The 12363-nt window shown below is 41.7% G+C and overlaps 1 protein-coding gene and 1 pseudogene across 2 annotated transcripts in view; one reads left to right on the forward strand and one right to left on the reverse strand.

Annotated features, from left to right (window-relative positions):
• The window catches only part of adcy3a (adenylate cyclase 3a), a 114937-nt gene that overhangs the window by 55561 nt on the left and 47013 nt on the right, over positions 1 to 12363 (reverse strand). The window lies entirely within an intron of this gene.
• LOC139333501 (piggyBac transposable element-derived protein 4-like) lies at positions 1491 to 2661 on the forward strand (annotated as a pseudogene).

A 12363-nucleotide genomic window follows, 5' to 3' on the forward strand; every position in this document is an offset into this window, starting at 1 on the left:
TAGGATTGGTGCTTCCTAGCGTGAGCATTGACTGTCTGAACTGGAGCAAATTGCTCATGTTGCCAATCCGACGACGACGACTTTAGCCTGACAAAAAAAAAAGCAACAGGCACGACACCTCTTTTTAGCACAAGTTCTTGTGTGTCATCATGTTCTACTAGTTCTGCAGCTTCCATTTCGGAACATTCAATGTCTGTCTCATCCATCTTCACCATAACGTAACACCAGAGCACTACAGTTTACCCTCACAACGGGTCTGTCGGAAACTGTCATGCGGCAGCGTTCCGGACGTTGTGTAATCACATACACCGGTGTGGCGGTATATTAAAAATTAATATCAAAAGAAAAATATACACCGGTATTCGGTGTGAACCGGTATACTGCCCAGCCCTAGTCTACTTATTATTTTGTTCATTTGTTTTGTTTCAGAATTTGGTTATGGGCACCAGAGGGCATATAGGTAGAAGGGTAGGTGTAGGACCAGAATGCACCTGGGTGGGCCTATGGTTTTTTACCAGAGCAGGAGAGGCAGGATTTGTTTGTTTTTTGTTTGCTTCTGGAAAAAATAAATCATGAAAACCTATAAACTTCTTGCAATATTTTATGGATAAGGTTGCCAATGTTAGAACAAATATCTCACCCTCCTCCTTCTATCTACTGGTCCTTGCAACCCATCCATCTTGGATTCCTTTTGCCCTGTTTTCCTGAAATCACCACCCTGATAGAGAAAATGAAACCCTCATCAAGCCCACTTGATGTCCTCCCAACCACCCTGTTTTTAAAGGTTTTTACTTGTATTGGTCCCAGTATTGTTAACATTTTAAATGGCTCTCTTTTAACAGGATGTGTACCCAGCTATTTTGAACAGGCTATAGTTCACCCCCTGCTTAACCCTTAAAAGATACTGGGTACATTTCGTGGCCATTTGGTTTTTTACTTTCAAGCCATTTTGGCTGTGTTGAATGAATATAGCCATGAATATGCCAAAGGATATTCGATTTTTAAAACATTTTAGAATTTTCATCTCAGTTTCTTAAATTAGCCTAAAATGACTAAGCTACACAAAAACTGACACATTTTATACTAGGGACAAAAAAATGCCCCATTGAAAACCATTGAAAATGCCTTTTTTGATCCCACATTTATCTTAACCTAAACTAATGCATTCCTATATGTTAGGATTTCATTTTGGTCTACTATCTTTAAATTTAAAATTTTATATTTGTCCACCAGGTGGCGCTACTTTTAACCCCTTCAAAGCATGCAGCAAAATTTCACACTTTTTACTGTTTTCTGTGAGGGTGCTTTGCCACTGAAATGATAAGTGTGTGTCGCTTTGATGTTGGATAATGGTGTGTGTGTGTGTGTGTGTGTGTGTGTGTGTGTGTGTGTGTGTGTGTGTGTAAAAAAAGTGTGTGTGTGTGTGTGTGTGTGTGTGTGTGTGTGTGTGTGTGTGTGTGTGTGTGTGTGTGTGTGTGATGGAAGATGAGATGGAAAGACTTTACAGCACAGAGGAGGCTCTGGATGTAATAATGCTCTCTGAGTGCGAGGATGGCTCCTCATCCACCTCTGAGGATTCCGAGGCTGACATGGAGGAGGCCTCAGAGGTTGAAACTGAACAGCTGGAGTCCAACTCATCTGAAGATTCAGCTGAAGATGAGAGCGGAGGAGAGATGGATGAACCAGCAGCAGGATGGGCTTCAAAGAACAGAAAAATTATTTGGTCTCCCACAAACGCCGAAACATGCCGCTACATCCCAGCAGCCACAGGTTTGATCCCAGGACCGACACACTATGCCGCCGCCCGAATCACTGACCCGGCCTCTAGCTTTGCACTGCTGCTAACAGATGAAATTCTGCAGCACATTGTGGCCATGACGAATCTGCATGGGAGACGCTCAATTGCAGAATGGCGAGATATGGACAAAGAAGAACTGCAGGCTTATGTAGGGCTGCTCATTATGGCCGGTGTTTACCAGTCAAAAAATGAATCAACCCTCAGCCTCTCGAGTGAAAAGTCAGGAAGGAGCATTTTCCGGGCGACAATGTCCCACAAGATGTTTCACGACATCAGCCGAACACTGCAGTTCGACGACAAGTTATCTCAACCCTGATGACAAGCTGGCTGCCTTCCGCAAAGTCTGGGAAATGTGGACGCATCGCCTGCCAATGCTCTTCAGCCAAGACAGAGACATCTGCGTGCATGAACAGCTCGTCCCCTTCAGAGGCAGGTGCAGCTTCAGGCAGAACATGCCGAAAAAGCCAGCCAAATATGGCACAAAGATCTGGGCAACCTGTGATGTCAAAACATCCTACGTCTGGAGACTGCAGGTGTACACAGGCAAAGCAGCTGGCAATCCTGCTGAAGTCAACCAGGGGATGAGGGTGGTCCTGGAGATGACAGAGGGACTCCAGGGACACATCATTACCTGTGATAATTTTTTCACGTCTTTCACACTGGCAGAGGAGCTGCTTGGGAGGAAACTGGCTCTGGTTGGCACAATTCGGCAAAACAAGCCTGAGCTTCCCCCTCATTTGCTCCAGACAAACGCAAGAGCGGTCTTCTCCTCCACCTTTGCTTTTACGAGCACCCACACACTGATCTCTTACATCCCTCAACAGGGCAGGTATGTGCTGCTCCTAAGCACGAAACACCGCTGACTGTCGCATTCCTTGTGTCAAGCCACTCTTGAACAAGAGACAGCAAGAGAAGCGTCTCACCTGGGCTAAAGACAAAAAGGACTGGACTGCTGCTGAGTGGTCCAAAGTCATGTTCTCGGATGAAAGTAAATTTTGCATGTTCTTTGGTAATCAAGGTCCCAGAGTCTGGAGGAAGAGAGGAGAGGCACAGAATCCACGTTGCCTGAGGTCGAGTGTCAAGTTCCCACAGTCAGTGATGGTTTGGGGTGCCATGTCATCTGCTGGTGTTGGTCCACTGTGTTCCCTTAGGTCCAAGGTCAATGCAGCTGTCTATCAGGAAGTTTTGGAGCACTTCATGCTTCCTGCTGCTGACCAACTTTATGGAGATGCAGATTTCATTTTTCAACAGGACTTGGCACCTGCTCACAGTGCCAAAGCTACCAGTACCTGGTTTAAGGACCATGGTATCCCTGTTCTTGATTGGCCAGCAAACTCCCCTGACCTTAACCCCATAGAAAATCTATGGGGTATTGTGAAGAGGAAGATGCGAGATGCCAGACTCAACAACGCAGAAGAGCTGAAGGCCACCATCAAAGCAACCTGGGCTCTCATAACACCTGAGCAGTGCCACAGCCTGATCGACTCCATGCCACGCCGCATTGCTGCAGTAATTCAGGCAAAAGGAGCCCCAACTAAGTATTGAGTGCTGTACATGCTCATACTTTTCATGTTTATGCTGCTCAGTTGGACAACATTTTTAGAAATCCTTTTTTTGTATCAGTCTTAAGTGATATTCTAGCAGTGATATACTGGCATTTAAAGGGTTAAAATCCCCAAAATATAATTAATGTTTGATATGTTTGACAGTGTCTGGGAAGGTGTCACGTTTTTGTCCTTAGTATAAAATACGTTAGTTTTTTTAAGGATCTTTTAAGGGTTAAAAAAACAAATCCTTGCCAGAGAACTTAGACCTATATCAAAATTTCCTTTCATCTCCAAAGTCTTAGAAAAGGTTGTTGAAGAACAGTTACTTCAGGTTCTTGATTTGCATAATATAGCTGACAATTTCCAATCAGGATTCTGCAAACTCCACTCCACTGAAACTGCTCTTCTTAAGGTCTCTAATGACATTTTAATGGCTGCTGATACTGGTCACTGTTCTGTTTTGATTTTATTAGATCTTAGTGCAGCATTTGATACTGTGGACCACCAGATTTTAATTCATAGGCTAAAACACCTAGTGGGCATTTCAGGTATGGCATTAAAGTGGTTTAAATCGTAATTGGATGACAGAACACTCTGTGTCTCTGCTAATGGTTTTACTTGAGATGCTGCCATGCTGGCATGTGGTGTTCCTCAAGGGTCAATCTTGGGACCAATTTTATTCTCTATTTATATGCTTCCACTCAGCCTATGTTCTCCCCGTGTTCACCCGGGGTTTCCTCCTTAATAACCCCCACTAAAAACATGCAAGAAGATCACCACCTGACCAATGGTGACAACGGAGTACTGGTCCCCGGGTGCTGGCATCGGTGTTGGCTGGCAGCTGGCAGCCCACTGCTCCTGGTCTGCCGTGGAGGATCGACAGACCGAGGATGGGAGAAATGCGGAGAAAAAAGAATTTCACAGAAAGCATGGCGTGCAGTGTGCAACCAACATGTGATGTGAAGTGATTAATAAAGTAAGTTTCTTCTTCTTCTTCTTCTTCTAATTATTAATTCTTTCCCTAACATCTCCTACCATCTGTATGCTGATGACATTCAGCTATACTTCTCATTTAAACCTGCTGAGATTGACAGCCTATCTATGTTAAATGACTGGGAAATTAGGCAGTGGATGGCAAATAACTTTCTTCAGCTAAATGATGATAAGACTGATCTTCGCCCCTGATAAATGTCCCTATTAAAGAGAAACTTGGTGCCCTATCCCTTTCTACCCGCTCCAACATGCGAAACCTTGGTGTAAGTTTTGACCAGTCAATGAGCTTTGATGCTCATATTAAGGCACTGACTAAATCTAGTTACTTTCATTTCAGAAACATAGCTAAATTACAGTCCATTGTCTCAATAAATGATTTGAAGAAGTTAATTCATACCTATTTCCTCGCGTTTAGACTACTGTTCTCTCTTTTTACCTGCCTCAACAGATCAAATCAAATCAAATCAACTTTATTTATATAGCACTTTTCATACATAAAGTTGTAGCACAAAGTGCTTCACAGAAAAAAAAAAAAAAAACAAGAACCCCACCCTCGAACCCCCATATGTCCCTCCCACCCCCACCACACATCCACTCACGCACGCGCGCACACACACACACTATAAAGATAGATGGAAATCAATTAAAAACAAATAAATAGATAAATGAACAAATAAAATCAATTAAACACCAGACTAAAAAGGTATGTCTTGAGCCTCCTCTTAAAAATATCAACGGTCTCTGTGGCCCTGAGGCTTTCTGGCAGGCTGTTCCACCGATAAGGGGCGTAATGGCTGAATGCAGCCTCACCATGGGTTTTTGTCTTAATTCGTGGAATGGTTAAAAGGCCGGTACCAGAGGACCGCAGGGTCCGCGAGGGATGATATGATAAAAGCAGATCAGATAAATAAGATGGCCCAAGACCGTTAAGACATTTAAAAACCAATAAAATAATCTTAAAATCGATCCTAAAGTGGACGGGGAGCCAGTGCAGCAATTCTAAAACTGGTGTAATATGCTCCCGCCCTCTGGTCCTCGTCAGCATGCGAGCGGCTGAGTACTGTAATAATTGTAGGCTATTGATATTCTTTTTAGGAAGACCAGAGGGCAGGGCATTACAATAATCTAAACGACTCGAGATAAAAGCATGCATTAGCACCTCCGTACTGGCCTGAGAAACGGGCGGACTCTGGCTATATTCTTAAGAAAAACCTATCTTCGTAATATTCTTTATGTGGGGAATAAAAGTGAGCTCAGAGTCAAAAATAATGGCCAGGTTCTTTACACATTGTGAGGGTTTAAAATCCTGTAGTTTTGGTAAAAGTTTCTCTCTCTGGCCTTCAGGACCGATGACTAAAACCTCTGTTTTATCCTGGTTGAGCTGGAGGAAATTATCTGCCATCCATGACTTTATATCTAAAATGCAGTTAAGAAGGGCATCAAGTGGCCTTGTGTTATCAGGAGAAACAGCGATGTACAGCTGCGTATCATCAGCGTAACTGTGGAAACTGATGGCATGTCTCCTGATGACATCCCCCAAGGGAAGCATGTAAAGATTAAAAAGAAGTGAGCCTAAAATTGACCCTTGGGGGACCCCACATTTAATTTCATGTGTTCTGGAGGAACATGTATCCATACTTACAAAGAAAGATCAATCTGTGAGATAGGAGCGGAACCAGTTAAAAACAGTACCAACCAGGTGCTTCAGTCTGTTAATAAAATGTGATGGTCTACTGTATCAAAGGCAGCGCTAAGATCCAGTAAGACCAATACTGTCAGTTTTTGACCAGGTCTAAATTGCACCTGGTGTCATTTAAAATCTTCAAAAGTGCTGTCTCAGTACTGTGGTTCATCCTAAAACCAGATTTCTCAAAAATAGTGTTTGTCATTAAAAAATAATTTATTTGGTTAAAAACAGCTTTTTCTAAAATTTTACTTAAAAATGGTAAGTTGGATACAGGTCTGTAGTTGTTAAAAATGTTGTAGTCTAGATTGCTCTTCTTCAGAAGGGGCTTCACCACTGCTGTTTTATAGGCAGTGGGGAAGACACCCGTCTGAAGAGAGCAATTGACTATGTTTAAAATCTGTTCCTCAAAGAATTCATAAAATGTCTTTAAAAGTGATGTGGGAATTGGGTCTAAGAGGCAGGTTGTTGGGTTTACTTGGGAGAAAGCTCGACGTAGGGCCCTTGAATCAACCAGGTTAAAACTCTCCAGTGTTTCCTCGGGTAAAAGCAGTGATCCAGGTGTATTAAGAACAGCATTCTGATGGGATAAAAGAGTGGATCTGATGTTATCAATCTTACTTCTGAAGTGGTCTGCAAACTCCTCACAGAGGATCTCGGTATCATGGAGGATTTATTAATATCAGTGCTGGTTAAAAGATCGAAGGTGGAGAAAAGAAACCTTTTTTTTATTGTCTGCGATGAGTTTTGAGAAATGAGCCCTTCTTGCCAGTTTGACTGAGTTATTGTAGGTTTTGAGTTGATCCCGGTATATTTCATAGTGAACTGTTAATTTGGTTTTTCTCCACCCTCTTTCTGCACTCCTGCATTTCCTTTTCAGTTTTTTGATGTTGTCATCTCTCCACAGTTGTGTTTTCTTTGTTCTTATTGTTTTAATTAAAAGTGGAGCCACTGCATCTAGTGATGTCTTTAACTTGTTATTAAAATCATCAACAATAAAATCACATGGTGCGGGTAAAACTTCGGCAGGAGTGCTCTGTAAAATCTCAATAAAATTAGCAGCCACTTCAGAAGTAAGACAGCGTTTCTTCACCGTTCTCACTGGGGCCTCCTGGTGGCTAAAGCTGATGATGTTAAAAAACACACAATAGTGGTCAGACACAGCCAGGTCAACAACAGAGGACACACCAGTGGACAGGCCGTAGCTTATGACCAGGTCCAGGGTGTGTCCTCTGTTGTGAGTTGGCTGTGTAACGTGCTGGTTAAAATCCATGCAGTTTAAAATGTTTAAGAATTCTCTGGACATTGTGTCCGATCCATTATCAATGTGTAAATTAAAATCACCAGTTATTAAAATCCTGTTATAAGTTGAGTGCACGATTGAAAGTAACTGAGAACTCACTGATAAAAGCTTTGGAATAGCGGGGTGGCCTATAGACAGTAATACAGAGAACAGGGGGTCTGCTAAAAACAAATGCATGGTGTTCAAAGGATGTGTAACTGTTAAAGAAAACTTCGTGAGAGTTAAGAATCTGAATAAAAGATGCGGTCCCGCCTCCCCTACCTCCCTTGGTGTTTCTGTGAGCAATAAAATATCAAGCTTATTATCTAAAATCAGATCATTTATGATAAAAGTCTTGTTTGAGCAGCAGCAGCAGAGGCGGACCTATGTGAATGGGAATGGCGTGAACTGATTTTTACTGGGATGGGGTAGTGAACAGTGGGGATATGGTCGCGGTGGGGGCTAGTGGGTCCATGGGGGGCGGTGTTGAGTGAGGCAGGACTGGGAGCTGCCACAGAAGGTGGAAGTTGGTGTGTGGTGTAAACAGGCGTCAGTCGTGTGCAGCGCATGTGGCAGATTGCACCGCGTGTTGCAAATTAGCAGCTAGCATAGCTAGATCCTCAATTCACCCTCTACAACTGGTTCAAAATGCTGCTGCTAGGCTTTTAACCCGGTCTAGTAAATGGTCTCACATTACCCCATTTTAACAGAACTGCATTGGCTACCAGTCAAATTTAGAATTCAATTTAAAATCATAGTGCTTACTTACAGAGCCCTACACGGCCAGGCTCCAAAATATATCAGTAACTTCCTGCACCCTTACAACTCGGGCCGAGCATCATCTAATGCGGGTCTGCTAAGTGTTCCTCGGACTAATTTCAAAACTCGTGGTGATCGCACTTTTGAGTGTGCAGCTCCAAAACTCTGGAACAGCCTTCCAGCTACGTTGTGTTGTATTGATTCTGTGGAGAGCTTTAAAAAACAATTAAAATCCCTCTTATTCAGACAGGCATTTTAATAAACTCTGACATTTTACATCTTTCTTAATGCTTCTTGACTGTATATTTTATGTATGTATGTATTTTATTTATTTTGTGGTGCTATATATAATTTAATGTACATGACTGTTGTATGTATACATATTTGATTTTAATGTTGTGTAACTGTAAAGCACTTTGTGACTGGTGTCTGCGAAAAGTGCTATTCAAATAAACTTATAAAATAAAATAAACTGCTTGCTTGCTTGCTAAACTTTGAAATGGACATTGACTTTCTTCTGCCTGCGTAAGTTACAAACCCATGGTGCAAAGTGGCTCTTTGATTTACATTTTTGAAGTTTTGCTACATTTAATCTGCATTATCATAAGATTGTAGATTTGGCTGGTCTGCACCAAGCAGTTTAAAGAAATGCAAAAATGTCTGTTGTTGCGGCAGAGGATGTTGAAGTACCGCCAGAGAAGAGAAGCATTAAATTAACTTCTAAAGGATTGTTCTTCTATGTGGAAATGTGCCAGGAAAAAAGAAGTGCAAAGTTTAAACAAGCAAAGAAGTGTGCGGAAAATATCCGTGAGTTAATGACATCAAAGGAAAACGTCGATATAGTGACTTCTGAGCTTACTAAGCTTATTCACTTTTACGAAGAGGCAAGTGACCTGCATGAATCTCTCATAAAGTAACCACATGATGAACTGACAAGACAAAGTAAATACTTTGAAGAAAAGAGGACAATGTATTGTGGTTTCATTAAAAAAGTAAAAGGCTGGCTGTCTGAAATGGATCATCCCTATGTGCCACTAAATAAAGATTTGCCCGACCAAAATGTCGCAGATGAAATAAATCCCGAGGACAGTGCCTCTAATGTGTTAAGTGTAAAAGCTAACTCTGTCAAGTCACACTCCCAGCTATCACGGATATCCTCAACATTGTCCGCACACATTAAAGCTCAAGCTGACAAGGTGGCTCTGATGGACTGTGTTGCTGCGTTAAAGGAAACATCTAAATGAAGCCCAAGAGGAAAGCTGAGGAAAGAAAAACAACAACTAAAGCTCAAAACAGAGTTGGCTGTAACAAATGCAAAGCTTCAGATCTTGGAACTCAAATCATCACAGTGTGGCTCTAAACTCTTAGATGGCATGAACTCTTATTTTGAGAGAAACAAAGGAATGAGTAAATTAAGTCCTAATGCCAACATTTTTGTTTCAGAGAAAATGGATGAAGAGGATAATGTTCTTGGAGCGCCTGCTCCTGTACTGCAGCCACCAGTTGTTCAGCCCAAACAAAGGCCAAAGACACAAATGAATGAGATGCTCAGTTCAAGTGACAATGGCTGTTAACGAAAATCAAATAGGATGCGTGCATTCTCAAACTCAAGCTCTGACTGGTAACTATTCAAGTGACATTGTAAATATTATGCAAAGACAAAATGATATCACTGCCCTCCTGGTTCAGCAAAATCTGTGCACTGTCCTTCCTTCAAGAAACATCCCTGTGTTTGATGGGGACCCTCTTCAATACAAGTCTTTCATTAGAGCTTTTGAAAATGGAGTGGAGGACAAGACAACTAATTGGAGTGTCTGTTTGCATTTTCTGGAACAGTACACTAGGGGGCAGCCAAGAGACCTAGTGCACACTTTGTCAACACTTACTGTATCTGCAGAGATGGGTTACCACAGAGCCAAGAGCTTTTTAGCAGAACATTTTGGAAATGAACATAAAATTGCATCTGCCTATATGGAAAAAATACTCAACTAGATGCCAGTTAAAAGTGAGGATATTAAATGAGCGCCCCCTGTACAGGAGGCAACCTGCCTCCTGTACAGATGCGTGTGCACGTCACTGATCGATGGCCACACTCATGAGCACCAATCCTAGCTTGTACCATACCAGAATGAGGGGAGAAACTCAGCTAAAAGCCTCTACCAAACATTGCCACCCAAACAAAATACAATTCATACTGCAATAAATTATATGGCCATATAACGAAAACAGTGTACATCCACTTTAGATGTCTGCTGTGTTCACCACTTCATACAAGCCACAAAAGCCTGGTATCATATGAAAGCAAAGAGTCTGATGATCATGAAGATGTCTGCCTCCTCACTGTGCGACCACAACTCGGCGAGCCACACAGTAGCAGAAAAATATTTCTCAAAATCATACAGTATGTCTTACCTTTGCTGTTTTATGGTCAAAAGTTATAGTCCAGCTCGAAAAAATGCTGCTACTATCTGCTCGTATGACTCGTATGTGTTAGTTTGAGATCGACCGCGAGGGTCCTGGTTGTTTTTACATAAAGAGGTAGGAGTTTCAAAAGTGGGGGTAGTGCTCACGTGAAATACCCTATCTTTGGGCTTGCTTCCTTCTGTATCGTCATTGGTGTTTCTATGGTGAACTTGAGTCCTGCCCCCCGAATGACCAAACGGCAGGGGGGGCGGTGGTGCTACTGACTGCTGTGAGTGCGCAGTTAGTTTCACTGTCATTTACACGTGAATAAGCAGAGCGCTTACAGAGGCTCACAGAGGACCCTGCTGAGCAGCCCAAGGTGTTATTTACTGTTTTATTTGCATTTCGTCCTTTTATGAGGGTAAAAACAACAGAAAGAGAAGGTGAAGATCGCAGAGAGCCTTCTGCGAGATAACGGTACTCCGCTCAGATGAGTGCCTGTAGGAAAATGTTGCATCGTTAATATAATAATCCACTGTCCACACGTTGAACTTAGGTTTCTAGTTCTTTACTGAACCATCTTGCAGCGTTTCACATGTTACGCACTTCGTCTGCGTGCACAACAGCACTGACCTTAACAGCTCTAACACTCTCAGTTTGCCCTCTGCTGGATTCTTAGGTACTGCAACATAATGTACATGGCTGTCAACTCAACTTATTAACACCCAAGGACTAATAATTACCTCAGGGAGTATCGACTATAACCAGTGTAAATGTATGAACAACAAATGATGATCTGCAAAACCAGAGAAAACAACCGTAAAGCTGCTCAGGTTCATTATTTTGGCATGTACTTTTGCACAGGTGGTTTTCATTCAAAATAATCTTTTGTTTTTAGGCGGAGATAAAAATAAAAAAATTCTACTGTGTTCAAGATATAAGATTATTCATACAGACCTTGTAGTTGTGAAGATATATTCTATTTTGGGTAGGTCATTTCAGATAGGAGGTAGACAAAATAGGCCTAGTATTGAAGAGGTTAAAGCACTACAAGCTTTCTCCCTCTTTCTTCAAGGATACTCCAATTTAACAGAGCAGATGATGCAAATGAAGGAACTTGACTTACCATCAAACATGAGGCACATCATCATGAAACTTCCTTACAAATTTTACCACCAATGTCACTGCAGTGAAGGAAGGAGTTACAGCTCAATATTCAGGCAATAAGACCAAGTCAAAATGGCAAATGGCCACTACAGCACTAATAACATGAAGGATGGCTCCATTGTATTTGGATGCCTCCGTACCCTTGCACCAGACCAGAATGGGATAACTAAATGGAATTCAGGAATGCAGCCATTATGTTATTGATTTCCATGATGAACAAAATACGGACAGAAGAGAGAGACAGTGTGTTTGAAGGACCTCAATACTTCAACAAACTCTCATCAACAGATGCAAGACACAACTTTGTAGACGACTTCATGGCTGTACGTGTGAGTAGCTTCCAACCGACCCACTTACCCAGTGTATTGGAGCTGCTTGTCAAAGCTGTCCTGCAGAAGATCTATTTGATAAAATATAATGTTGTTACATCAAATTTATTAATATTCATTCAATTTTGAATAATGCTATTGAATTGTTGAAGTTTTATTCATCCACCATATGATTAGACACTCTTTCTGATGACAAAATATGGTTAAATCACAAAACATAGGATTCAGAAAAAAATTTACAAATTTTATTTTCATCATTCATTTCAAAGAACTGTGGCTGATAACCTTATATAATGAGGATGATCACATTCATACACATGTGCCTCTGTTAATGGACTGTGATGTGTTCATGGTAATGGTACTGCAGGCTTTTTGCAAAGTGATATTTCATGTGATATTGA

The sequence above is a fragment of the Chaetodon trifascialis genome, chromosome 7 (assembly GCF_039877785.1).
Source record: "Chaetodon trifascialis isolate fChaTrf1 chromosome 7, fChaTrf1.hap1, whole genome shotgun sequence".
Lineage (NCBI taxonomy): Eukaryota > Metazoa > Chordata > Actinopteri > Chaetodontiformes > Chaetodontidae > Chaetodon > Chaetodon trifascialis.